This window comes from Zonotrichia leucophrys, chromosome 10 (genome assembly GCF_028769735.1).
Source record: "Zonotrichia leucophrys gambelii isolate GWCS_2022_RI chromosome 10, RI_Zleu_2.0, whole genome shotgun sequence".
NCBI lineage: Eukaryota > Metazoa > Chordata > Aves > Passeriformes > Passerellidae > Zonotrichia > Zonotrichia leucophrys.
The window spans coordinates 3,925,088-3,952,073 of record NC_088180.1 but is presented as its reverse complement, the minus strand read 5'-3'; the positions used below and the strand labels follow the sequence as shown (position 1 = coordinate 3,952,073).

General features: G+C 52.2%; 1 protein-coding gene across 5 annotated transcripts in view; it reads right to left on the bottom strand.

Annotated features, from left to right (window-relative positions):
• LINGO1 (leucine rich repeat and Ig domain containing 1) overlaps nt 1-26,986 on the bottom strand; it is a 155,340-nt gene that overhangs the window by 40,959 nt on the left and 87,395 nt on the right. For 2 of the 5 annotated variants that reach the window (XM_064721941.1, XM_064721942.1), the window contains 2 exons: nt 21,346-21,488; nt 16,998-17,083 (listed from right to left, as the gene is read on the bottom strand). The gene's annotated coding sequence lies outside the window, so the exon portion shown is untranslated. Of the gene's footprint in view, nt 1-474; nt 961-16,064; nt 16,647-16,997; nt 17,084-21,345; nt 21,489-26,986 lie in introns of those variants that run through there. The other 3 variants (XR_010441538.1, XR_010441537.1, XM_064721943.1) reach the window with 3 other exon arrangements.

Below are 26,986 nucleotides of genomic sequence, written 5' to 3'. Positions count from 1 at the left end.
CTGACTGAGCACAAGGAGATGAGGGAGCAGGCAGAGAGAATCCAGCTTGGCTTTACCATCCCAGAACTTCCTGCAGATGCCAATGAAACCTTATTTTTGGAAGAGGGTGGGGCTCCAGGAAGTCCAGGGATATCCCTGACGAAAAGGGGAAAATTTGATTTTGTGAAGAGTCACCCTAGGGTGAAACAGCATCATTTGTTTCAGAAAGCAAGCACTGCCTTGGTGCCAGCAATGGGCAGCTCCTGCCTCCAAGAACATGCTGGAAGCATCTTCTTGTATGGATGGTGGGAATGCCATCCCCTCTGCCAGTTGAAGGAGGGCATGTGGCACCCAGCTCTGCCCCCCTCCACCTTCTCAAACACTGGGGCCTCAGCTCAGAGGGCTTTTTTTTTTTATTTCTCATGGGCAAACAAAGTGGAAAATGAATTCCTTTAGATAGCAAATGAGTTTAATAGAAATGGTGATGGAGTTATGCTGTGCCAGGAATGTTAATCCCAGACCGATGTGGCCGGACTCTCAAGCAAGGCATTGAGGGAGGAGGAAGGCTGCAATTAAGAGCAGAAACATGAGGTCTGTGTCCAGAGAGCATCCCCAGCTGCTGGCCACACCTTGGCAGGTCCTGGGGAACCCCAAGCAGGATGGGACCCAGCTCTCCAGCCACTCCTCCAACACCAAGGCCCAATCACTGAGACAAGGGGTGACAGCTCAGTGAATTTTGTATGGAAGGGTCCAGAAGAGAAGCGAGTGCCAGCACAGCAGGAGGGACACAGGACAGGCTGGAAACTGGTCCTGGCAGAGCCTGTGCTTCCAAAGCCTGGGGCTGCTGGGTCACCAGGGAGGGGACTTGTGTGCTAAGTGGGAAAACCCACTGTGTGGAGCACAGCAGCTCTGCCAGCTCACAGACAGCTCTGGAGAGCATCCAGATCCACCCCAGGGCAGCTGAGATTTCAGCAGAGGTCTCTGTAAACAGAGTAACACAAAAACAAGATGTGAACCTCCCTACTTCTACTGCTCACTGAGACGTGACCCGAGGCCAAGGCTGAGCACAGCCCCAGGGCTGTGGAGCTGGACAGACACTACACATCCCTTGGAGCACTGCACATCCCCTGGATCCCCTTGGGAGCAGCAGCTTAGACACACCATGGGACACACAGGCTGCTGGGGACACTTGCCGGACCTGCAGCATCCCTTCCCTCTTAGGCAGACACTTGAGAGCAGCCTCCAGCCTCACCTCTGTCCTGGCACAGACAGACAGACAGATAACCTCAACCCTCTGCTCCTCCTGCAGCCGCCCCAGGGGTGGGGACACAAAGGAGGACACCAGGGAGTGCTCCCCTTTCCCCTGCAGCTTCTGCTGCCAAGGTGACACATGTCCAAATTGAATAAAGCCTTTCAAAGGTGGGCTGGCAGCTCTCTAGAGCACATGGTTGTTTTACTCATCCTTTTCATCTGGGTAATTTATTCCCCCTTTCCCCAACACAGGTTTAATTGAGTTCACAGCAGGATCTCGGCTCTGGAGCAAAGAACTGAACAGCACCAGCTTCCCCAGGCGGAGACCCCACAGAGAGCAATGGGGCAAGTGCTGTGTGGCCACATCCCGGCTCCCTGTGTGCCACTGGGCATCTGCTGCCTCTCCTGGCATTGCCCCCAGGCAGGGCAGGAGCCACTGGAGCTGCCAGGGCAGCACAGTTTGGCACAACCTGGGGCTGGTGACACACAGACCTGGTGAGCCCCAGCTCGCCCTGATCCTGCCACACTGCTCCTCAGGGTCAGGCCAAGCACAGCCACCCACATCACCCTTTTCCAGGCAGGGAGCAGGAGCCTAGAGCAGGACACCCCCATGCACCGGGCACAGAGGAGCAGGAGCTGCTGCTGCTTTCCTCTCCACTCAGAGTCACCAGGAAAAGCCCACGCTTCTGCTGACAGAGTATATTTGATTCTTCTGCTAACCTGACCTTATTTAGTTCATTATAAGCCCCCAGGACATTGCAACTGTAACTTAAAAAGAAAAAGGAAAAAAAAATAGCCTAACAAAAACACAAACCTTTCCTCTGATCAATAGTGCAGGCAACTGGAAAAGGTATAATTCAATTTGTCAGCACACAGTTATTAGTTACTGTGATGGAGCCCTTCCTCCCAGCCCCACTTCCTTTTTGGCTCCTGATGCTGCTGTCCCCGGGGCAGGAGAGCAGCCCACGATGTGACACGGAACTCGGGGAGGGCTGAGACCCAGCACAGCCACACAGGAGCTAATGGAGCTGTGCCCTGGGAGCTGAGGCTTCGCTGCACCTGGGAAAAGGCAAGGAGACAGAAGCTCCTGTGTGAAAGGCAGTGCTGGCTGTTCTCGCTCTTCCATGGGCTTTGCAAACCCCCCTCCTGGGGCACACACAGTGTTCAGGGGTTCTCACACATCCACCCTACCCTTTAAATCCACTGCTCTTCCCAAGCATGTCAGTGTTCCCTGCTTCATCCCTCTGTGATGCTAATAAAGCCACATCATCCTCAGCAAGAGCCACGCAGGTCCTGTGCAAGGGCTCTAAAACTCCCCCCTTCCTTTTTCCAAGGGGTGCCAGGGGCAGGAGCCAAAAAAGGGGAGACAGCCAGGGTCCCCACATGCTGGGCACCAGCTTGTGGGAAGGGAAACACACCAGAGCATGCTTGGCCTCAGAGGAAATCAATTACCACATGAAACAAGGGGCCAGAGCCCTTGGGGAGCCTTACCCCACACCTTCCACAGCTCTCCATCAGCAGCCTAGCCTGAAACTACCTCCCCTCTCTCCCGAGACCAGTGAAAGTGGAGGGCAAAGATGCAGGGCCGTGGGTAGCTGTGAATACCAATGCCTTCTATTCCTGCTGATCCTCCTTGTCCACCCCTTGCCTCCTGAACACCAGTCCCACGAGGCCACCATGGAGCTGAGTGTGGCCATCAGTCCCCACCTGAGCCCTGAGACAGAGGCACTTCCAGCCACACTCGGCTCAGCTCCCTCCCCCACCTCCTTCACCAGGGAAACCTCCAGATATGCATCCAGAGATGTCTCTTTCCATTTGTTGATGTCGACAGGCGTATCACACACACATTCATTATTTAATCTACCTTTGAATTGGGCTAAATAGTTCTAAGGATAATTACAGAGCATTTGTATTTATAGCAAAGCGTCGTGCTCGATCTGCGTGCGCACGGATAACGCCGCTGCCATCTATAAATACGGAGGGGATGCTGTGGGAAGGCAGACGACGCTTCCAGGAGCCATGAAATGCAAAATGCACGCATGGCCCCACACACAGGGAGCTCTCACAGCTCCTCTCCCTCAGAGCATGCCACAAATGGAGCTGGGCAGCCACACAGCATGGAAGGGACAGGGAAGGGGGCAGGAGCACACTGCCATGGGGCACAGCAGGGCCAGAGCATCAGAAAACAGGCACAGGGATGCAGGACAGGGAGGGGATCAAAGGGAGCAGAAGCAGAGGGAAATGGGATGCACTCAGTGCTGCCTGGCACAAAGGCTCACAGCCCTGCAGGGTGAGCAGAGCCAGAGTTGGGGAGCAGCATTGGAAGGAGAGAAGGGAGAGAGGGAGGATTCGCTGTTCCTCTTCCCACAGCAATAAAAGTTTTACAGCAGTGTAGCCAGCACTTATGATTTTATTGCCAGCATTACAGAGGTAGAGCTTCTCCAAGCCCCAGCCCCTGGCGTCAAGTTAAGACACAGGAAGCTTGGCTTTCATAAGAAACCAACAGAAGAGGAGAGAGGCCAGTGCAGGAACACTGGAGAACGTGCAAACACCCAGCTCCAACTCCAGGCAGCAAATAAAAGGAAGGCATTATTTTTAAATTTATTTGTTTCTAAAATAATTTTATGCCTCTGGAGGGAAGGCGTGCAGAGAGCAGGGAGCTGGACATTCCTGTGATTTGGGAGGACTTGCAAGAGGCAGCATTAGCACTACCTTGGTGAGAGGCTGTGCACATCCCTGTGGTCCATGTGCACCTCCCCTAACCTCAAAATCTTTTGGCATTTCTCAGGCTTTAATTCCCTGCTGGCAGAGAGCCCCAGCTCAGGTGTGATGCAGAGGCACCCCAAATGAGCCATGAAGGCGTTTCACAGGTGAGCTCCAGAAGGGCAGGCCCATATGGAATGCTGCTCAGCACCAGATCAGGTGCACTGCCTGTGCCCACACAGGCACACACACAAATTACGAGTACTTCTATTGCATTAGTGCCCGCAAATTTCATTCCAGTCATATCCCATTCAGTGAGATACTACACAGATACAAGACCAAGCAGCATTTTTTTTTTTACCTAGAGAGGAAAGCTGTTTTTCTCTGCATATTGGTTTAAAGCAAACACAGCCAGGGGCTGCACACGCCTGAGTAATGGCCCGTGACTGTACCAGTGAGGAGGGGGAGATGACAGCGCCGTGCCCAGGCTCATTGGCTTTGAGATCTCCTTGTGCTGCCCCCACAATGGATCCACCCAGCCCTGCTCTGCAGAGACCATCTCGCACAGCAGGAAGAGTCCAGTCCAGGCCCTGGGTTTCTCCAGTGTAGGGCTTTGCCTTGCCTGTTTCCCATTGCTAATTTCTAAGGAAATATTTGGCCATCTGGCAGCCCTGTCCAGCGGGCAGCAAAGCGAGCGCGCGGCAGAAAGGGCGAAGCTGACATTAACCGTCCATCCCCGAACGCTGGGCACCCCCTTCGACACGGCTCCCACCATTTGGCAAAGCGCTCCTCTCCATCTGCCTGGAGAGCTCTCCAAAGGCCATGGAGCCTGCTAAATATAGCCCAGGAGCTTAGCAAACATTTGCAGCCAGTCTGAGAAGACTTCTCTCAAAGTTCCATCTCCCCCGGCCCATCTCCCTTGGCTGTGACGTCTCAGATATCCTTAAACCACCTCTGCGTTTTTCAGTCCCATTTCCTCTTTGGAGCTTTTTCCTTCCCCATTCCCTTCTCACAACCACTCTTCACCTCTACTTTTACAGTTGAATTCTCCTAACACTTTCCTTCACGCTCAGAGGAGGGCTCTAGATGATGCCAATGCTCCTTTCCCAGCCCACGGATCCTCAGATGCAGTGGGAGATTGCAAAGCCTGTGGGCTGACTCTGCATTCGCTTTTCCAGGACCAACTTCTGCACACAGCTCCCCAACTTTCCCTGACAGCCCCATACAACTGACACAGGGTGCACACCACATTGGCATGGGCACCACTCCTCTCTCTGGTGGCAGGCTGATGTTCCCACCTCTGCCTCAGTAGCTCACCTTCTGTCTGACATGGAGTGTCACAAGCCCTGGCCTTCACATCCACCCCCAGCTTAGCAGCCTCTGACTCCTTTTTTTTCCAGGAAAGCACAAGCCCAGCTGTCTCTTCTCTGGCCCAATTTTAACCTTTCCCACCAAGAACAGGGACCAGGAGCAGTATCCCTCATGGCACTGCTGACCTGCTAAGAATGAGGAATGTAGTGTTGGGCTGAACCACACTTACAGACTTCAGGCAGCTTGATCCCATCATATCTGCTCCCTGGAAAAGGAAGAGCCGTCTACTTGTGTTTTATCATGGCAAACAAACTAAGCACAGCAAAAAAAAACAAGCACCCATCATCCTGGGCATGGACAAAGTCAGCATGAAGACAGCCCTTGCTGTTGTATGGGGCTGTTAACTGTGCAGCACCTGGAGTTTCCTCCTTGGGGAAGTAGAGCAAGGGAAAAAACCCACAAGAAAACAAACCCCCTTTAACAATCAACTCTCGTGCTCAGTCATTCGTGAAAGACAGGAGAGGGGGGGAGGAGAGAGAGCGAAAGGGAAGGAGGAGAGACAACAGAAGACAGAGTACTATTTCTTCCTCAAATATTTATTTTCAGGTCTGCCTTGGAGTGCTGCTTATTGAGATACAGGACTTGCTGTGCTGCAGCTTGTAAGCTCCTGCTGCACATGTTCATGGCACTGTTTTAACTGGAGCTGGAACCACTGGGAGTTCCCATCACCCAGTGCCAGAGCCCACAGAGGGCAGCTCTCCTTGGGGTCCCACTCATCCCCAGGCATCTGACCATGCTCTCCATCCTGAGCCCAGCACCATGGGTCCTCACCTCTCCCAGCACTGTGCTTGACTCTACCTGGGAGCTCAGAACACACAGCTCAGCTCCAACACTTGCAGTCTGGCCAAGGCACAAGGCTTGGAGCTGGGGCCTTGAACTGGCACTCCTCAGTTTTTTGAGCACCTTCAATACTCACCACTGCCCTCAGGGGCAGCAGAGGTGGCCTGAAGGGAGATGAGAGACTCCCCAGCCAGTTATTCAGGTGAGCTGAAAATAGTGACCAAAGCAAGGTGGCAGTGAGCACCAGCCTGCTGGAAGTGACAGATCTTGGAGGAGAGCCAGAGCTGACATCCAAATCACAGATAGCAATTAAGAAATTAAGCTATCAGAGAGGCTTTTTGGGAGGGGTGAGTGTCTGTGGTTTGGTCTGATGCCAGAGCAGGTCAGTAACATTTGTCCTTCCCACTGCAGATGGAGATCCTCCTCCACCCTTGATCCCAACACAGCTCCCTCCTCCCACCACACTCCATGGAGGAGCAGAGAGGGACAACACCAGAACTCTGCACAGCAGTGACAGAGGGGAGAGAGGTTGGACAGAAACCACCTGGAGAACTCAAACCTGGCAGAAACAGCTTCACCTGCCCCTGAACTGCAGCCCCAGCTGTAGAACCCTTCTGCAGGGAAGGATGGGGAATCTTCAGCAGTGCTCTCAGAGCAGACCCCAGGGGCCATTCACCACACAGCCCACGTCCTCTGGGCAGGAGAAACACCACGGAGAAGGACAGCCATGCCCAGCATACATGACCATGGCCACACAGTGCTGCATGCAGTGCACCCAGATCAGCCCTTGGGGTGAACAGCACCCCATCCATTCCCTATCTCAACCACTTCCCTCCTCCAAATGATGGGGCCTGTGGGTCCTTGGGAAAGTCCTTCACTCTGCTAGAATCCCTGATTATTCCCATCTCCTGCACAGCTCAGCTCCACACGCCAGGTACCAGAAACCAGGACATGCAGAGCACACCTGCTCTGCAATAAACTCACAGCCTCACACTGGCCACTAAATTACACCTCTTGAAATGGGAAAAACTGTGTTTCCTTCTCTAAAAGACTGTGCTGGGAACCCCATGGAGGGAAGCCCAGCTGTGCCACACACCTGAGCAGGATGGACTCACCCCCACAGCTCTCCTGGAGCAGCACACAGCACTGGCACTGCACACACCGTGCTCTTCTCCCCATCCCAGGCCTCAGCTCTGCCACCCTCCCAGCCCCAGCCTCACTGGGTGCACATCTGCACTTGCACGCCTGCAGCCACACACAGACAGCTTCCTCTCTGTGCCAGGCATGAGAAATATTGATTTCTTTCCCCCTGCAATATTTCGCTTGGCTGAGCAGATTTAGAATTGAAGAGTCAGACTCTGCCTAGAGACTAGAACCATATTTAATTCCACGGTTTAAGAAGCCCTAGAGCAGGTTATTCTTATTTTAAACTACTAGTGCATTTAAAAGCAAGTGACATTTCAGGGGGATGGGGTGGGTGATGGCTGGTGGCCTCTGCCTCAGTCCAGCCAGTGCTGGGAAGAATTTTGCAGCTCTGCTGCATCCCCACAGCCCCATCAACTGCTCTGCCTGTGCCAGTGAGAGGTGAGGAGTGGTGGTGAGCTACCCAGCAAAGCCCAGGAGAACTGCTTGCATGTCCTCCTAGCTGAGGAGAAATCAGGGGGAAAAGAGAGCAGAGAAAGGCAAGGTGTGAAAACCTCTGATGAAAATTGCTCGGTGCATTGAGGTTTCAGGATTCATATTGCCTGTTCCTGCACCAGGCTCTGCTCATGGAGGCCTCAGTAAGGAGAAGTTTGCAGATAGAGAATAAAGACATGGTGCCTTGAGCAGAGGATGATCCCTCACAGGGCCTGACCATGGAGCAGGGCTGCTGGAGGGCAGAGCCACCCCCCAGCCACCTCCTGGACAAACACACTGCTCTGCACAGGCACACAGACTCCAGGGGAGATGCAAGGGACTTCTAAGGGAGAAGGGGGAGAACAATAGCAAAGGCTTGCCCAAAGCATCCCTGAGCCTCTGCCAAGCCCAGGCACATGGGCACATGCACTGCTCCCTCCAAGCTACACAGACCATTCTGCTGCCCAGCACAGGGGCAGGAAAAAGCCAAGTGTCCCCAGGTGAAGGGTCCAGCTCAACAGGAAGGGGTCCAGGTGAGATAAGCCCTGCCAAGGAACAGGTGAACGTATTCTGGAGAAGAGGAAGGGACGCACAGATCCCTACGCACTGCTTATCTCCCCACATGACATCTCCAAGGACTCTCAGCACAGGTTCAGCTGCACAGCTGTCACCCTGCCCTGGCTAAGGGGGTCTGAGCACACAAACATCCACTGTCCCCTCTGCCTAAGGCACCATCTCCTGGCCCCTGCCAGTGCCAGCCAGTCATCCCCAGTGACCCCACAACGATGGGGAGATTGAGATGCTCTTCACAGCCTCTAAATAATGGAGATGAAGACACCGGGTGCCAGACGCCTCAAGGGCACTCTGGTACATGTGTGCCCACGGGCACAGCCCTGTCCCTGAGCAGAGAGAGAGCCCTGACACAGCTCCCACCATAGCAGCCATGCATTGGCTCACTGAGGTCAGGGAGATGCAGCAGCCATGCATTAGTGGCTGCAGTCAGCCCTGACACTGCAGCCCCGTAGCTGTGGCGCTGTATTTTGACTGCAGCAGACAAGCAGGGCAGTGGAAATGGATCCCTTTATATAAGCTCCCTGCACACGCTCTAACAGCTCCTGACATCTTTGCCCACTGTGCTCTCCTGGCTATGCTCACACACAGGCCGAGCCAGGACTGCACAGGGAGGACAAACTGCTCCCAGCTCTGGATTCATCCATTGGGCACTGGGCTGACACCCCACGGGCACACAGGCACAGTGGGCCTTGCTCAGGAAGGGCACAAGAAGGATCTGGTGCCAAAGACTGCAGGCATGGATGCCATGGGGCTCCCAGCACAAAGGTGTGTCCTGAGGCACCTCCTGGAAGCAGAGCCAGCTGAAACTCCAGCTCATCCACCTGGATAACACCAGGCACAGGCAGCTCCAGCAACACTTGGTGAGTTCAATACACACAGGGTGCTGCAGGTTTGGATGCAAGGAGGTCACAAATGGGGTGTTGTGTAGGGACCCACAGTGCCTGGGGAAAAGTCTGAGAGAGGAGGAGGAGGAGGCAGGAGGAATGGATAAGCACAATTAGCTGTGGTAAAAGCCAAGGCTGTAAAAGCCCATTACCACTAGAGTAATTATTGCAATTATTATCTTTTCATATTTTTGACAATTCAGTAAGAATTAGCTTAACAGAAGAAAACATTTTCTGCTAAGTGCTGGTGAATCTAAAACAGAGAAATAAAATGACGTTTCACTTTACATCTGGACATTTCCAAGGATTTACCCAGCTCTCTAAAATAAAAGTCAAGGAACTTCCCAACTAAAGTTTTCTTACAAAAGCAAAGCAGCAATTAATTAATAGAGAAAATAGCACAATGAAACCCCAGGACATTATCCTTTTCCTGCTTTTCTGTCCCAAACAAACAATTCAGCAAAACAGAAGCAGGTCTCTGGGGACATGGTTCAGCAGTGGGCTCGGCAGTGGTGGGTTAGTGGTTGGACTCGATCTTCAGAGGTATTTTCCAGCCTAAACAATTCTGTGAAATCTTGTCCCGATGTGCTAAGACAGGCTTGTGTCACCAGAGCTACTGATGGCTTTGGCACGTGGGTGCAGTTGGGGTACCCCCCTCCTTCCCCATGCGCCCAGAGAACCAGCACAGACAATAAATGGCTTTAAAGAACAAAGTGTAGAGAAGGACAAAGCTGAAATGAATTAAAAAGAAGTATATAAAAATAACAAAAAAAGAGCATTGCAATTAACTAAACTGTTAAATGAATAAAAAGGTATTAAATAAAATTTCCTGAATGTCAAGTTGACACAGTTTTTTACATTCAGGCAAGGAAATGAGTCCCTTGAGCAAATCTCCCTGCTCCAGGGCTGGGCATTAAAGGCTTTCTGGTGGATGTTGCTGGCTGAGGTGCCTTTGATCTGGGCTGCTGGATGCAGCTCACATCTCCCAGCCAGCGTAGCCCTGAACACAACCCCTCCTCCCATCCCCGCCGAGGACAGCGCTGCGGGGCTGGCCAGAGCCAGGGCTCCATGGAACAGGGCAGCTGAGCCTCTCCAGTGCCATCCCAGTGCCCCCAGCGGGTCTGGTCACCAGGGTGCCCTCACACCCTGCAGCGCTGCTCCTGTCACCTCCACCTTCCCCTCTCCCGCAGGCACCAGCAGCAATTTTCCCTCTCTGGGGAAAGCAGCTTTCCTTAACAGCATGTTGCCTTTCAAAGGCGCTTCCCTCGGTGCCTCCTGAAGCCAGTGAAACCTTTCTTGTTGGGAACGAGGGGAATGCTCCCTCCTGTGGCAAACACAGCGGCAGCCCTATTCCCTGGTGTGAGAGCCCAAAAGGGGCCTGGCTCCCTCGCCCCCCGGACCTACAGAACAAACATCCCCGCTGCTCAGCAGCACCACGCAGGGGTGGTTATTATTTGGGGACATTATTTGCTGCCTGCAAGGTCATTCACGGGAGATAACTGTGCATCCCGAGATGTACATATGTGTGTAGATCTGTAATTCTCGTGTGCTTTGTGTATAATAATAAATATATAACGCAGGAACTTAACCAGTGAGGTACCAACAAAGACATCAAACAAAGCGATTTGTCTCAGCCAATTGCCTGAGCTGTCTGCCACCGACAATGAGAGGCTCTTAAGTGTCCTGGAATTGCACTGTGAGCTCCCCAAAGCTCTCACTGCCCCCCCGCCTTCCCCTCCCTCCAGCTCCTTCCTGTGTTTCTCCAGCAAAACACTTTCTTACGCAAATAAACATGCAGGGAGGCACAAAAGGCATTTTGTCTAGGATTTCAACACTACCACGTATTTCTCATTCAAATATTCAGCTGTATCCTTCAGAGATCAAAAGCACAGCACTGAAACGAGGCGAAGCACGAACATCCCAAGCCAATAGCTCAAGCTTCCCTTTCATTCCTGCTCTGGCTGAGGAAGCAGATGAGAATTCCATCACTGTGGTGGCTCCCAGGTGTCACAGGCCCAGGACTCCTGGGCATGCAGGTACAGCTCTCACTGCACCCATCTCTGCACAGAGCTGACAGTGATTATATTAAAGGCCATTAAAGCCTTCATGGGCGCTGCCTGTACAACCAGCAGGTGACCAGGGAGGTGCAAGCTGGGGCTGGCACAGGCTGGAGCAGCTGGAGAAAGCTCACTCTCCCAGATACCTGGAGTGGGGTCTGGCCCAGGGAAGGGTCACCCAGGGAAGGCACAACTCACTGCACAGCATCCTCCAGCACAGCCAGCACTGAGGCATCCCTGCCACTTCATACAGGAGAACTATAAAGGGAGGAATGGATAAAGTAGTGTAATTCTGACCCAAAACACACCCACAAGCCCCTCCTGCACCCCTACCTTTCACCCAAAGACTGTACACACCTGTACTGCACCACAGGCTCAGGTTTATGAACAGGGACCAGCTTCCCTGCACAGCAGCTCCATGACTGCAGCTCATCTCCCATCCCACAGATCCCTTCCCCATGGGAATACCCTGGGGCAACAGGGCTGAGCTGCCCACTGCCCTCCCCACCTCAGTGAGAACAGTGCTGAGCAGGAGCCATGGGCTTGGGCATGTTTACTGTGTAATATATGAACTCATAGCAGTTTTATAAGCCCCTCCTGGCTCAAATCACATTGTAATTCTGAACAGTCTTAAACTCATTTAAATCCTAATAAAAGCACCGCCCTGCATTTGCATTCGCTGCCTGCAGGTCCCTGCGGCTGCCCTGACAGCAGCTCCTGTGGAATTGGGAATGCTGGATGCCATCCCTCACAGGAGGGGTCAGGATGCACACTCAACAGGACAATTAAATACACAGATGCAAGAAATGGGCCTCCAGACTGACCCAGGATGATTGGCAGAGCAGTTGTGTGTCAAAGCTTCCACAGTAACACGGGAGAGCAGCAGCAGCAGCATGGAAACCTCAGTGTCCCACCTCCTCTGGAATCCCAGAGGAGATCCAGGCCAGCTCTGTGCACACACAGGCACAAGGCACCCACAGACTGCACCACAACTGGGTTTAAAGGAGAACAGGGAATAACTAATGAAGCACCAGGAAACAAACAAGGCTGCAGGTGCTGTGGGGAGCGTGTGCATGAACCACACAGGTGCCCTGGGGCAGGTGGGACAGATCCAGCAGGAATCTGCCCTGGTTCCCCACATATCCCAGGGTGCTGGAGACATGGAGGGGGTTGCTGATACAGTCTGGGGGCACATCCCACCCTGGGGAGGGCTCTGGGGTTGGAGCTCAGCACATCCTCCACCCCAGCACCACAGGCTCCAAGTGCCAGTCTGGCCCTTCCCTCCCAGCACAGCCCAGCTGTGTTCCAGCTGTGCCAGAGGATGCAGCGGGCTGGATGATGGTGGCCCCATGAGGCCCAGCTCCCACAGCTCTCTCAGCCCACGACAGGCACAGCAGTGCTGACTCAAGCCCTGCCCATTGTGTCCCTTCCCAGAGCTGCTGCCCCACTGTTCCCTGCTCCACAGCCTCTCACCTTCCCCCCTGCAGGTCCAGCCCTGCTCCATTCCCATCCCTCCACCCCAGTGCAGTGCACTGGCACTTGCCCAGTGCTTTATGCAAGCCTGGGTTTGGCAGTGACATTAACAGGCTCCCCTGAAACAGTGAGATTATGAGCTATACCCATCCAGCTAGAGAAATACTAATTATTAGTAACTGTATGAGATAAATGGAAATATCAATGATGAAAGTCAATATTATTGCCTCCTTTGTTCCTGTTTGTTTTATTTGTAGATGAAAGGACCACTCAGGCCGTCTCCCCAGGATGTGGCCTGGAGCTGGAACAGCTCCTCTTGGCAAGCTCCTCCAGAGCTGTGCTCTGATAAGAAATCACACTGCACACATGCTTGCAAAGGGCTCTCTAAATCAGCAGCCCTCAAACGCAGCCATTGTCTTTGATTGATTCATAAAACTGGAGCTGCTTCCATTCCCTGCTCCAGAGCCAGGCAAGGGAGGATTCAAGGAAGGGAGAAGGTGGAGCGTGGGTGGCAGTGATTAATTGTGGAACATGGCACGGCACTGGGAACGCTCCATGGCTTGGCTGGCTTTGATGCTCACGCCTTCATCCTCCTCACTTGGTGGTTTAGGCACCAAGATGGGAACCAAGGACCCCTCCCAGGCTCTGAGAGAGATTCTCAGGCAAGTCCCAGGGCCCTGCTGTGGCCGGGTGAGCACTCACAACATCAACATTGCCTTAATCAGCAAGTCTGCTCCCTCTGCATGTTCTGACTCAGAGCTGCTGATTTTGGTGACAAGAGACTTTTTTTTTTTTTTAAGCCCTATTAGCCTTGCAGAGCTAACAGAGCTAAGAGCAAGTGAATGGGATACTAATTTTGGATCACACCTCACAGCACTGGGAGAGCACTTCCTAGAGCAGCCTGTCTCCACAGGCAAGCCACGTGCTCCCCACAGCCTTGGGGGGCAGGACACAGCCAGGAGGGAGCCATGGGGTGCAGGGACATTATTCTTGTTCCTAGTACACCCTAATGTGTCACTAAACTGCCTCCACTCCCTTCCAAGCCCTGAGTCCATCACCAGCAAACATCCACAGGAACAAAGCAGCCCTCTGACTCCCAGCTCACCATCTCCAAGGTCAATGCAGTGATCACCTCCCTGCAGTGAATACAAACCATGCCAGCCCCTCAGTGCTAACCAGGACAAACATTCCTGCTGCCTCTCTCCATGTGCAGTGAGAGCAGGAGAAGTGGAAGCCTTGCAGGAGTAATTAGAACAGTCTTTAAAAAGCAGTCAGGCTATCCTAAATATTTCATGGAAGGTAATTTTATTTTTTTTTAAAGCTGCTTTAAAACCCCTCCTTGCCCCTTGGAGCATGTCAGGGTGCAATTAAGCAGAAAGTATCAAGGCATAAACCCAAAGAAACAAACTGCCATGCACACCCACCTCCACTCTCACTTCTTCCCTGTGGTTAACATTGATGTGACATCCCAAAGCTGTGTGTGCACACGATATCATCTCCCAGCCCAAGACAAGGGAGAGCTGCGTCAACTGCTAGAAAACCTCCCAGAGTCACAAACACAGCGTCCAGATTGTTGCCACAAAGAGTCCCTGATGGTCCCCACCAAACCCTGAGCATCAGACACTGTGTAAGATCCTACCAGTGGGCTCTGCAGAGCTGCTGGACATCCAGCAAATGGTGACAGCAAATTTCCTGATGGTGACATCCAGCAAATGAACTCCAAGTGCCACCCTTGGGCAGGGCTCTCTGCCTGGCTTGGTGGATTTTTGGAAAATTAAGAATTATTTTTAATTAATTTAATTAAGAATTATTTTTAACAACCAAAAAATATCTTAATAGCTTTGTCAGCTGTCAGAAGGAGATGTTTGAGAAGAAATCTGTTTTAATCCAGAGAGCCAGGTGGGAACCAGGTAAGGCACAGAACAGAAATGCAGGGTTTGCCTTCACCCTACTGGGGAGAAGAAACCAACCTTCCAGAAGATTCCACAGACAGCTCTCCCTGTGTGACACTCCTTCCTCCAGCCCAGCTCGCTCTCTCAGCTCTCCCAGTCCCACTGTTTAACCACAGCATTTGGGGCAGCTGAAGACAACAGTGGTCCTGGTGTCCCCACTGTCCCTGGGGACAACATTGCTGCCACCCCTATATGTCCCCCCAGCTCATGGGGCTTTTGATGTAACCTTGGAACAAAAAACTTGCTTTCAATAGAATCCAAAACATTCCACAGGGGCTTGGTGGAAACCCTGCTACAAGTCCATGGCCACATCACCAGAGCTAGAAACACCAGAGAGGACATGGGGGATTTTTGGGAGCATTTATGACACATGCAGTCAGAGAGGAAGAGAAACATCCCTCAGAAACCACAGCAGTTCAAAGATCTACTCAGTTTGAACACTAAAAATTCATGCATTAAAAACCCACTCAGGCTCAGAACTAAATAAAGCCTCTGACCACATCACCCAGCCCAAGGTTTGCAGGCTCCTTCAGGAGAGAGCTCCTGTGCCCGCTGGATGCTCAGGCTGAGATCCCTGCTCCCAGCATCACATCCTGCTTCCCTCCAAGCTTCTGGGCAGGGCAAGGCTCTGTGGGGTGTTTGGGACCCCAGCTGTGCCCGGCTGCTCTCTTCTTGCACATCTTGGTGGACAGAGCAGCCTGAGAAACTGACCCATCTCCCTCATTATCCCAAATTCCCTAGGAAATAACTTTTCTCCTTTTCTCAAAGGAAAAAGCAGAAGGAAAACCAAAACCACCTCCTTTTCTATATACTGTTCTTAGGAAAAACCTTCAGTTTTTGCAAAGAGCACTCTGAAAGAAAAACACCCAAATCCAAACACAGAGCAGATGGTTCTTGGTGCTTATATTTTCAGGAGGACTTTAACCAGCAGGATCATTTCCCAGCAGAATTTTGTTTTAAGAGACAATCACTAAAAATAAATGCACTTCAGAGCCTGCTGTTGAAAAGGTATTTTCACAGAAAACTGCTATTTCCATGGTCCCTGTAGCTGCTCTGCCAGCCCTGACACAGTGGGAGCTCCTCCTTGGAGCATCTTTCACACACAGCTTCTCCCAGGGTCCAATGCACTCAGAGCACCTGTGGGAGCAGGGAGGGACGTCTGGGCTCATTCCTGATTACCATAAAATGGAAAACAGCAACAAGAAGCTACAAACACCTCCTGCAAAGCTGGAAATGCCTTCCACAGGCTCCTCTCACACAGGAATGTGAGGCAAGGTAAGGACAGGTCCCTTTTTTGCATGCACCAGGTTGAGCCTATGCAGCCTGCTCTTTGCTTTGAGCAAAGAGCAACATAAGAGAGAAATGACATATCTGAGTGTGAAAGAGTTCTGCCTCACGGTTCTGATTCTCTTTTCCTGAGCCAGGCATGGAGCAGCACCCCTGGGAGCCCCCAGTGAGCCCCTGTGCTCTGCCCAGGTAGGAGTGCCCCTACTCCTGTCAGAGATCCCAGCACACTCCATCTCCTACTACCTTGGACAACATCCAGCTTCAACAAACCCTCCCCCAGCTGTGGCAGATGAAAGACGCTTGAATCATCCTAATTTCTTTTTTTTTTTTTTTTTTTTCATTAGGAAACCAAACTCTGCTCTTCACCGAGAGATCCTTTTTATTCTCTCTCGAGGACTGACATGCTGGGAAATTGCCTCAGCCCAGTCAGCTCTGATGTTTGCTGTCTCACGCATCTCCTGCATCAGGCTGACAGCTCCCAGAGCCGGCTGAGGATGGGGATGTGCAGAACAAGCCCAAAGCTGCTCCTGTCTCTTTTAACTGTCCCGGCAAGAGCGCGGGGAGGAGCTGAGCCGGGGGAGCCGCGCAAGGAGAACAGAGGCGCTGCTGCTTTTGGAGGACCCTCTCGCCCGCCCTCTCCTGGAGGATAAAACTGCTCCTGCCTGGCATTCCCGAGCTGTCCACCTGAATCACTCCACGTGGGCAGCGTTTGTCCCTCCCTGATGAAACACGAGCTGGAGCAAACCCACACAATCCCTTTACAAAGCCCTTTCTCAAAAGCACCACCATCCAAATACTCGTTTTAGAGGCCTCCCCCCCTGGTAAAACACTCCCCTGAGCAGGCACGATGGATTGAACACCTCCCACCTGCCCCAGGTCCCAGCTGGAAGCCATCCCCACCAGCAGGGATGGGAGACAGGCACTCATCTGCCTCACCCCACCAGGAGGCATGGGAAGCCACCCCAGATTAAAGGGAAGGAAAAAGCATTTTTACCACAGTTTTGGCAATGGAAACCAGTCCAGCCCTGGACTCAGCACCACAAATGCACGTGAGCATCACATGTGCCTACCTGGGTCAGATGAAGGCAGGATGCTGGGGGATCAGATGCCAGGTGTGCACTGGGCTTTGGCCTCTCCTCTGCTTTCCACTCATGCACTGTGAGCAAAAAGGAAACCAAAATTAGGGCTTTAAACCTGGCATTTGAGAGGCGAGCAGGAGAGAAATTAAAAAGCTGTGAATGCTTTTCCCTCTCAAAACCAAGCTCAGGGAAGCTCAATCTTCATCCAAGCTGATATTTAAAAGTGATAAATCAGGCTTTAACAGACAGAAAAACACAACTACCAAAATTTAGTGGCCCTGCTGCTGGAAGGCCCAAAATGAACTGCTTAAGAGAGCCATTTTCCCACGGAAATAGAGCAGGTCTGTACTTAGTAGAGCATTGATCTGCTGACAGCTACCAGGACAGATTTGGGCCAGAGCACTTGGGAATCATTTGCAGTGATCTCTGAAGAAGCACATGCATGCAAAACCCCTTGGAAAAACACTGTTGTAAGGCATTGCTGCAGCTGATTACGAGTCTAGATGTCACTCACTGGTCAGCACAAGCTGATGCTTCCTTCCAAAAGCCTCCCCAGGCAGCTCAGCCCCTGGCTGCATCCCAGCCAAATCCTTCACAGAGCCCAGGAACTGCAAAACATCACCAAAGGGCTGGGCTGCAAAAGGCTCTCACAGCTCAGGACCCCAGCAATGAGGCTCAAACTGGGGACACTGCACCCCATAGATCCAGGGGGCCTCTACCACAGATGTGCTGGCATTTGGAGGTGCTGTGTTACAGCCAGAACACTGCCACAAGTCCTGGGGACAGCAGGCTGGGCCCTGAGAGATGCCAGGAGCTCGGTGCAGCTGAGCTGGCACAGGCTGGCAGCACTGGGGCACCCCAGTTTACCCAGCTGGGGCTCCCTCCCACTGCCACCACAGCTGAGACGTGCTGGAGGTAGGAGAGCTCAGCTGCAGCCCTCCTGCAGGTGGGGGAAGAAGTGCCCCACATTCACCCTCTCCCAGCAGACTTTTTGCTGCTTCAGGAGATGAGGTCAAAGCAAGGGGATGCATTCCTCCTTTCTTGCCATAAAAAGCCATTTCTCTGAGTCCTGAGCCACTCACAGACACAGGGCGTAGAGGAGCCTCCAGGAGGTGTGAGCACTGCTGGAGGGGCTCCAGTCCCACACGGAGTCTGTCTGTCTGTCCTCCCAGCACAGGGACACAGTGCTGGGCTGGCCAGGAGCCTCTCCCTTGCCCACCAGCTTTCCTGGAGCAGTTATCACCCCCCCAAGATAACCCAGGAAAAGCTAAAGCATCCATTTCCAGAGGTGCTGAGTGCTCTTGGCTCTCACTGGCTTCAAACCCAGGTGCTGCTGCCCAAACCCTTGGTGAATTCTCACCATCTCAGCCCCCAGAGCAGCAGAGGACCTGGCAGACAGGTGGGCAGGGAGGGCACAGGTGAGGAGGAGGAGGCAGAGCTTGCTCACCTGCCCAGCCCCTTCTGTGCACAGCTCCTGCACAGACAGGATGTGTGACACCAGTTAATGGTGCCTTGGTTTTTTGGGGGTTATTTCTGTCTACTCCTCCTCAGGATCTCATACATAAGCAGATCTTACAAAAATCCCCACTGCTACCAAAAAAAGTCCATCTGTGTCAAAACGTGGAGCACAAATGCCTCTACTTTAGAGGAACAGAACCTGCCCAATCATGCTTCAAAGGACATCTGAGGTCCTAACACTGCTCAAGATCCTGCAGAAGGCATTGGAAAAATGGGAAATTACTTATATTTGGTTTATTTTTTGCTTTCACACATCACTTATTTTAAAAGACTAAAAACATGTTTATGAGTTTAACATATTTAAATGGATCAAAATCTGTTCAGCAAGGATGGAAAACAACTCTCCCACCCCAAACTTCTTGTGGGCTGGGACCTGCTTTTCAATCTTCCACCCACAGCAAATATTTCAGATCCAATTTTAAACTGAAAGGCTGGGGACAGATTGGGGAGAGGACCCGTGTGGGGAACTGTGCCACTGCTCTTCTCACCACCCTGAGCACCCCTCACCTAAAGTCACTCAGGGACACCTGGGCAAGGGATCAGCTGGGAACAGGGGACAATAGAGGCATCTGTGTGTGGGGACAGCATCCAGAGAAGATAAAATGAGAAGCTTTCCTTCCTTCCTCCTCCTCCTCCATCAGCAGCTTTCCACAAGGAGGATCAATGCAGCCCACTGTAACTGCACCGTTGTTCCATTTTTAATTAATGAAAGAAAAAACTAATCATTGAATTAAACTTCTCATTACTCCAGCTGAATACCCTCTAAGTAAATTTAATTACTGTACGAATTGGGTTTCTCCCTGCCTGTTTCATTAGCCACTGATAAAGATGGAGGGAGGGGGGGGAAAGAGGGAGAAATGAAAACAGAGAAGGAGAATGGAAGGTGGGAAACCCAGAGGGACACAGTTGTGGAGTTTCAGGGGCTTCCAGTAAGGGCCTGGGGAAAGACTCTCCCAAAGTAGGGTAGAAGGATTCCCTCTGGGATAAACCCACAGGGGCAAGGTCCTGCCACCCACACCCTGGGGTCACAGCCACCTGCAAAACAGCCAACAGAGGTTTGGGCACAACCAGCTCCCCTCCAAACAAGGGCAGACATTGATTTCAGACCTGCAGCAACCATGATCCCTTCTGATCTCACCCACCTCTGAACAGCCAGGTTTTTTCCTCAGCAACAAAGGTAGCACCCCCCCAGCACTTCAGCAGGGAGCCAGTGCTGACAGAAGCATGGGAGCACGTGTGAGCAGATCCTGAACACCTGCTGTCCCACCATGCTCCCAGACACCTGCCTGCAGTGTTTGAGCCTTCCTGCAGGAGTGGGAGTCCTGCACAGCCAGGCTGTGGGCAGCCAGGATGTGCCAGCAGCACACTCTTCCCAGGAAATCAGCCCAGAAGCCTTCCTGCAGCCCCTCGTGTTGCTGCACACGTTTTGTTTATGGCATGATTTTGGGGTTTTCCTATTCTCCTTCTATGATTCAGCCTCCATTGCTCCTTCCTGACCCAGGGCATGAACCAGCACAGCCCCATCCCAAGGAATCCAGCAGCCCCCACCAAGCACAGCCCCCTTCCAGCACTTTCCTCCACACCCAGCAGTTCTGTGGGGCTGGGAAGGGTCACATTTGGGGTAGACTGGGGTGGAGAGGGTGTGGTAAATGAAAAGCACAGCTGTTTTCTCCAGCTGGGTGGTGGAAGTGCTCTCCAGGTGCCAGCCATGATGGGATTTAGGATAGGGGTCAGATTACCTCCCTGCCATCAGGGAGCTGAGAGGAGTCCATGCAGCCCCACAGGGGCTTGATCCCCCACCCCAGTCCCTTCCTGCTCTCCTCCATCCCCAGAGTGATTTCTCCTGTTCAGAGAGAGCCACAAAATGTTCTGGGCAGACCAGAAGGTCCCTTCTGCTTCCCATTTATGTCCCCAAGGTGGGCTTTCCCAAAGAGCAGATGGGAAAGCAGCTATCAGGGAAGGAATGGCACTGGGTGAGACCCACCACTCACCTCTGGCACCCAGCACAGCTCTGGACCCTGGGGCCACCCCCAGAGCCTGGGAGGTGCTGGCTCCAGGTGGGCTCAGCACAGCACACTCTCCTCTCCAGCACGAGCTCTCTGCTGTAGCTAAAATTGGCTCCCACAGGCTTCTGCCATCACCAAAGTCATTGGTACAGCATGTTCTGCCACCACAGGCTCTTCCCAAGCTCCCACTCACAAACCCCCAACGCTGCCTGCCACAGGCCCCGCAGCTCCCACTCCCTCACACGCTTCTCTTTTGTCCTGGTGATTAAACAGAGAAAAGAAAGTCATTCAGGATGACCAAAGTAATTGTTATTTCTTTGCCAAATTTTAAAGCTGCAGTAATAATTTGAGGCTGAATGAAACATTTTGTTTGGGCTGAAGTGAAGCTTTCATTTTGTTTGTAGGTGGCTTCCCCTCCACCCTGGGGAAAAAAAAAAAAACTAGAAAAAAATCAAAATGAAATGTCATCTTGAAACAGATGGCTGAAAGGTTTCATTTTGAAAATGTCAAAATCAAACTTTTCAGTGTTTCACTTTTTTTTTTTTTCCCAGCCAAAGCCACTTGCTAAATACAACCTGAATTCGTGAGCTGAGTCTGTTGACTGAAACCTGAATTTTTTTGGTGCATAAGCTGTTCCCTCTGAGCAGTTTTCTGCAGGCTGGCACAGGTGCCCCACGCTGTGACCCCGCTGCAGCCAGGGACGCACATGGAGTCAGCAGGAACAGTGCCCTGGAGCAGCCCTTCTGCAGGGGCTGTCCTGGGAAGGGAAACCAGAGGCCAGCACTCACAAAGGGAAGCCAGAGGCCAGCACTCACCGTGGCAGCAGCTCTCTGCAGCTCCTCTGGGGGGGCACAGCCGGGCGCTGCAGCCCCGGGCACGAGGGACAGGGGGGTCCTGCCCGGCTCATGGGACCCAGCACCGAGCAGGGGGCACCTGGCTCAGCCCCAGACACACAGCCCTGCAAGACAGGAGGGAGGGACAGCGTCAGTGATACCTCTCTTCTGTTTTCTCTGTTCTGTTTTGGTGTGCAGCTTTAGCTTTATTTTAAGTGTTACTGGGAGCTTTTCAAAGGGTGGTGGAGACAAAACAATCCTGTTCCAGCTGGAGACTCCAGGACTGGAGACTCTTCAAACTTCAGGCCCAAAGCATGAACAATGTGAGAAGAGGAGAGCAGGCAAGCAAGCAAGAAGGATGAAACTTCATCATTTGAAGCTGGTAATTGGACAGTTAACTCCTAGATGCAAATGGATTGAAACTTATAAAAATGTGAGATCTCATGACCAAGCTCTGTTTTGCTTCTATCTTGGAGCCATTGGGGCACTGCCAGGGTGTGCCCTTTGAGGGCACTTCAGTAAATCTCCACTTTATTCCCCTTAACTCCATCCAGCCTCTGCTCCAGCTCCTCAGGGCATCAGCAGCAGTGCCCAGGGATCTGCCCTCTCCACCAGGGACTGCTCACTCCCACCCCCAGCCAGTGCTCCCTCAGGGAGCTCAGCCCATGGCACAAGGGCCTTCGCCCATCTTGCTCCAGGAGGGACAATGTCCATCCCTCAACTGCTCCAAAGCACATCCCAGGGATGAGGTCTAACAAGCAGGTTGGTGCTGATCAGATCTTACCAACAGCAGATCCCACAGCCTCTCTCCATGCCCTGGGTCCCCACAAGTGCCTTGTGCCAGCACTGCTGCCAGGTGACTCTGTCCCCATGCAGATGTCTGAGTGACAGTGTGACAATGGAGGGCAACCACACACAAGGCTCCCACTCAGGAATCAGGCTTTGATTGCCAAGTTCAACAGTCCAAGAGTTTTCAAGCACATTGCAGCACCTCTAAATTCTGCCTTGAATTTTGGGCCTTGACACACAGAAGGGCATTGGAAACACCTTAAATCTGCTATTGAGTCCCAAAGAGTGACAAGATTCCCAGGGTACACTGGCAGGAGCACAACAGGCCAGATTCATAGGGGTGCTCTCAAAAAAAATGCCCCAAAGCTTTAATCCAACACAAAATCAGTTATAAAAACCTGATTTATGCTCCACAAGAAGCTGGATAAGGAGATCACACGCCACAAAACCGTATAAAAGCAGGAGTAGACACCTAAATCCCAACTCCACCAGAGCTCAGGTTAGAAACTTGTAGGTTCGTTTCCTTTTCCCCTGCTGCACCTCAGGAGCAGCAGCAGAGGTGCAGCAGGACCCTCACCCTTCCAGCACGATCACAAACCACAAAATGCCAAGGCTGGTGTTGGAAAACCTGTTTGTAGGAGATCACCAGCCTGATAGCTCCCTGAAAGAGGATTAGATGGAGCTTAGACTAAGCATCTCAGCAGTATCAACCCATAAGAAGATGCTCAGCCACTGCCACTGCTAAGGTAACATGGAGACGGATTTATCCACTGAGAGGGAAAATCTTCCGAGAGCCTCTCTCATCCCAGAGAGGGCAATTTGCCAGGTCCTTGGCTCCATGGCCACAGGGGCAGGGCAGGCAGGAGCCTGCTGGATGGACTCACATGGAACAAGAGGCAGACTGGCTCCAAAACCAAGCCTCCTCCCAAGTTCAGGGGGTGGCAATCGGAAATTAAGCCCATCTGTTCCTAAAACATTGCACTAGTGGAGAGGTAAGGAGGCTGAGAATCTGAGCTCCAAAGAAACTAAAAACAGAGAGACAGAGCTGCCTCTCAGGGGAAGGATGCTGCCTCAGGCTCACCACTGCAATGAGTTTGGAGATCTCAACTAAATCTCTTTAGTTTAGGGAGCAAGGGAGGTGCTGCCAGCACCATGTGGGTCCCATGCACCAGCCCACCCTGGTGAAGGGAGAGATGAGGCAGCTGAAGTGCCCCAAACCTCATGGAAAAACTACAGACAAGGGGAAAGAGATTAGATATTAGGGAGGAATCCTTCCCTGTGAGGGTGGGGAGGCCCTGGCACAGGCTGCCCAGAGCAGCTGTGGCTGCTCCATCCCTGAAGTGCCCAAGGCCAGCCTGCACAGGGCTTGGAGTGCCCTGGTCTAGTGCAAGGTGTCCTTGCCCATGACAGGGGTTTTCCTTGAAGGTCCCTTCCAACCCAAAACACTCTGATTCTATGAAGGGAAACTGAGGCAGGCACCAGGGTTCGAGGAGCTACCACAGCCAAACCCATCAGCAACAATTCTGGCCTGGAAAATTTGCTTTGTCATATGGAATGGTTTCACAAAGAGTATCAGGTACACCATCAGCATCAAAGCAGCCAGGTTTTGTGTGTTTGAAAGGAAACATTGCCTTTTTTCCCTCCCTCTGAGCCCACTTTTAATTTTAAGTCCCCTCATTTCTTTTCTACCCCAATCTAAACCAACTCTGCTGTCAAGTCCTTGCATTTCCGTCCCGTTCACTCAATTTCAAACCAAACCTCCACGTTTTCCTCTTCTCCCTTGAAACAATGATGCTAAACCATTTTTCTGCCCAGTTCCTGCTAAAAGCCAGGCCAGCAGGGTGTTGGCTGGGAGCAGAGGCATGGGAAGTAGCAGCCAGGTGGGACTCGGAAGCGTTGCCTCCAAAATCACCTCTTGGTTCCAGGATGTTCACAAAAGTAATTTTGTGCAGATCCTTTATCCCTGAGAGATGGAAATAACAAGGGAGCAGAATTGGATCAGGCATGGGGAGACAGAAGGATGTTTAACAAGCAATCCCAAGCAGCACTCAGGTTACCCAGGGTCAGGGCAGCACAGGCTGATTCCTCCAGCATCAGAACAGGGCAGGAGTACCTGGTCCCCCCTGCTTCAAGTAGTAAAAATTCATATTTAGCAAAGAGTATTTATGAGTATTGAGGGGAAAAAAAACCCCACATGCCACAGGGAATAACAAGGCTTTCTTGTGGTTGGTAGCTGAACAGAATAAATCTATCCACTGGGTATAAATTGGTTAAGCAAAAAATCCCTCTCAACTGGAATATTTTGCAAGAAAAATAGCAACAAAAATAAAAAGAAAGAGAACTCTGGACCCTCATTTCTCTCCTCAAGGTCAGAGCTGTTATCCTCTTTCATGAAGGAGAAAAAAAACACCTTTCACTGGGAAGTTTAGCCAAAAGAATTGAAACATTTGGGATGTGAGTGCATTACTGCCTGAACTGTCCAGCTGGACTAGACTAAATCTCTATTTTACAGGGAGTTATCTTTCAAAAGCATGTGGTGGGGAGGCTGAGGCACCCAGGGTAAAGGAGACAGCAGCCCCTGGGACTACAGCAGTCAAGGAGAGCTCTGTGTGTCAGAGCTCAGGATCTAGAGCCTCTCTGGTTATTATGCAGAGGCTGTGCTAAGGTTGCTGCTTTAGTGCACTGCAGGCACTAAATTAAGGGGACATTTACAACCCACAATGCAGAAGCAGCTGCTGAAGGTGGCCATGGTGAGTGACTTCACCTCTGGGTGAAAGGCTCTTTGACAAAAATCCCAGCCACGAGGAACTGAGATGGGAATTGAGTCCTTCTATCCCCTCAGTGCCCTGGCCAGCAATGCCAGCACATCTCTGGGCACCTGGGGCAAGCAGGGAACAGGAGCAGCCTGCTGTGCCCAGTGCCAGCCAGGGGGGTGAGACTGCCCTGTTTGGAGGGGATGCAGAGCCCACAAAACACTGAAGCTTGGCCCAGCTAGCAGAGTTCTCATGCAACAAATGCACCATCACCACCAGGGCAGCACTCCAAGGGATCTGCTCCCCAAATAAACTCCCAGACCAATCCCTGCCCAGAGTGTGCATGGCACAGACCAACAAGGCAGAGCTGCTTACAGCATCAAGCATTTTCTGGTGGCAAAACAAGTCCTGGTGCCTGCTCAGCCTTTTTAACTGCACTTGATGGCCAAGCAGGCTGGGGCTACCAAAAAGGGGGTGACACATGGTTACAGCTCCTGTGGCTCCTCCTGGGAGCAGTCAGCTCTGCTCCTTCCCTCCTCCCACACCCATGCCAAGCCCAGCTCACCAGGGCTTTCCACTCAGCACTGCTCCTTCCTCCTCCTTTCAATTTCAGCCCAGGCCAAAACCCAGTGTGCTGGCAGAGATAAGCCAGCCCTGCCTTGTGCTCCTCCTCTTCCATGGCCCTGTGGAAGTACCCAGCTTGTTTCCTGATGGAAGTCACCAGGAGCTTTTCCTTGCAGGTCCAGGGACATCCTGTACTGTGCTCAGCCATGCAGGCAAGGGGATGGCTCTTGGTGGGAGCTGGCACAGACCTGTTCCTGCCCAAGGCAGCACCTCCTGGAAGGGGCCAGGGGAAGCAAGGAAGAGCAGAGATGATCTGACAGACATGCAAAAAGATGAGGAGAAAAGGATTCACTGGGAATGGATCTCAAGGTCACAGCACATACCTTGGCTTCTGCTGAGGATTCCACCTGCTGCATTGGGGCTGCAATTGGGAGCAGAGGGAGCAGCAGCAAAGGGTGGGATCACACCCCCGAACACAAGCACAGCACTTCAGGGTGCTGGGCCCCAGGGAGACTGGCCATCCAGAAAGCACAAGTGGCATCATGCTGACAACCCTGCAGCTCCTTTTGAGAAAGTTAACTGACTGAATATTTACACCTAAATCCCTCCAAACACTGGGGTTTCCTGCCTGTAGGGATTTACAGCCACTATAACCACTCCTGTTTGCTTGGAGGTGCCGTGTGTTGGGGAGATTTGAACTTTCAGGCACCAGGAGCAGCCCAGGCAGTGCCCATGAGCCTCTGTGCCACCCCGCCCAGGCACTCTGGGAGCATCCCTTACTCAAAGGGATTACCCCAAAGAGCCCAGCTAGGAACAGATGGGAGCCTCCTGGAGACCTCTGCTGCCTGCCAGCAGAGCCAAGACCCTGCAGCTCCCCTGTCTTCGGGAACCACGTGCCCAGAGCTGCTACACTTGACAAAGCAATCAGCCAGGAACAAGTTCTGGCTTCTGTTCCAGAGCAGGTCAGACCACAGCCATAAATCTGCTCCTCTGGCCTTTAAATGTGCAACAGGTAGAATTCAGAGGTCTTGACCTCCTCTGATAGATGAGCCCTGAGCCTGGAGGGCTGCCCAGAGCAAGGGATCCTGCCATCTCAACCCAAAGCCTCCAGGTGAGCACGTTGCAGGGTGAGCATCCAATGAGCCACGGGGAAGCCAAAGTCACAGCCAAGGCCAGTGACAGGAATAGAATTGGCTCAGACTGAGCAAATGTAACTTTCCATCACTTTGCAATCAGCCATCCATCCTGGAGGCCAGCTGGCTGCCATGTCAGAGCACCTCCCATCCATTTCAACTGTCCTAAGAATGCCAATGCTACACAAGACTAGCTCAAGAAGACTTGGGAGAGTTATTATCCAAAGCCAGGTGCCTGGACCTGACCCAAATCTTAGGCAAGTGATTAGAATGATTGGCATTTTTTTGGAATGCAAACTGCTGTGCTGTACCTGCCATCTATCTTCAGAAAACTATTAACTGCACAATCACCAAACCAAGCACACCTGTAAGGCTATGAAAGTG